This window comes from Schistocerca americana, unplaced genomic scaffold, assembly GCF_021461395.2.
Source record: "Schistocerca americana isolate TAMUIC-IGC-003095 unplaced genomic scaffold, iqSchAmer2.1 HiC_scaffold_1141, whole genome shotgun sequence".
NCBI classification, from domain to species: Eukaryota; Metazoa; Arthropoda; class Insecta; order Orthoptera; family Acrididae; genus Schistocerca; species Schistocerca americana.
The window spans coordinates 37,501-39,065 of NW_025725200.1; positions in this window are offsets into that span (position 1 = coordinate 37,501).

Genomic DNA, 1,565 nt, shown 5'->3' on the forward strand with positions numbered 1-1,565 from the left:
CGCTTTAGGTGCGACCACCCGTGCTCCCAACTGAGCTTGCCGCTGCCGACAGAGGCCCGGGAGCGTGCTGTCGTGGCATTGCCGGCGGGAGACAACACGCGCCACCTACGGTGGCCGGCAGCTCCAACGCCAGCGCCACAGAAGGACAAAAGCCCCACTTGGGTGCCGAAGCGAACTCTCCCAGCACAGCGCACGCGCCAACACGTCCGCACAGCTGCGATACAATCCACCTGCGAGAACCGCAGAGGCGACCGAGCAGCAGACGGCGTCGCGGCGCCGAGCGCCGGGCGGCGGCGCATCCTCAGCGCACACAGTCCTCAATCGGACCAGCACACTGCAGATGTCCACCGCGCTTCGCACCGGGCCCGCGAGGACCTACTTTGGCCGCACGGCGCCGCGTGCAGGGTGCGCCGGCGCGCAGCTGCGCCGCCTGCCGCCTCCGTCGGCCGGCGCGCCTGCCACTGGCCGCCCCCACCAGCCGGCTGTAGCGCGTGCGCCCACGCACCGCGCGGCCAGCACGCCGGAAGGCCCCCCCTCACCGGCCGGGGACGGTCCCACCCAGCCACCGCCGCGTATCGCTTCACACCCACATGCCATTCACGTTCGTGGGCATGGTGGGTATCGCTGAAACAACCGGTTGGTAGCTCAACCGATCGTCGCCATCACTGATTCACCTCTAGCGAGAACAACCGCACCACAACGGTTTACCAGTTCTTCATTTGCGTAACGTCACCAGCAAACGTAGACGTCCATCGCCATTTGCAAATTCAACGATTGTTGCATGCCTGTGTCAGGTGTCACGACACACTATGTCTGCCCACATACACGCAACAACATGTGCACGCTTCGCGAACACGTGGAAGGTGGCCCCCGTACGTATGCGATGTCCATTGCGCGAACGACTGTCAACCGGCCTCTGTCGCATGTCGCAGATGTGGAACGCAGTGCACCATGCTATCACGGTGTGTGAGAAGAGACGACTACGTCTGACAACACGCGCCACTACATCAACAGACGGCTCATGCTGATCGCCATCCACGGCATACCATACTGCAATCCAGCTCTTATAGGGAGACGACACGTAGCTGAGTGCACAATATTTGGACCGTATGGTTCGCCGTTGTTGGCGCAGTCGTGGTACGGTCACACATGTACCACGATGTATCATTCAGTACATGAGGACCAATGTGCGGTACAGTGTGTGATTTGGACGTACAACATCAGCGGACAGTTGCCACAAGCCGTACCACAACGTAGGCTGTGCTTCGCCATGCGAATGCCAATGAACAACTGCGAAGGGCATTGAGCATGTACGTCCTGCCGCCATCCGCATTACAGTGTATAGCTGCAAGGTGTTTAACATGAAGCGATACTCTGGGGACCGGGCAGTGCGAGTAGCAAACTATATTGCGGGGGTTGCAGTTAGGCAACACTACACTAATTTAACGCGTCGTATGACAATTACAGAGCAGGTTAAGGCCCAACGTGTGTTGGGTTAAGGCCCAACGTGTGTTGGGTTAAGGCCCAACGTGTGTTGGGTTAAGGCCCAACGTGTGTTGGGTTAA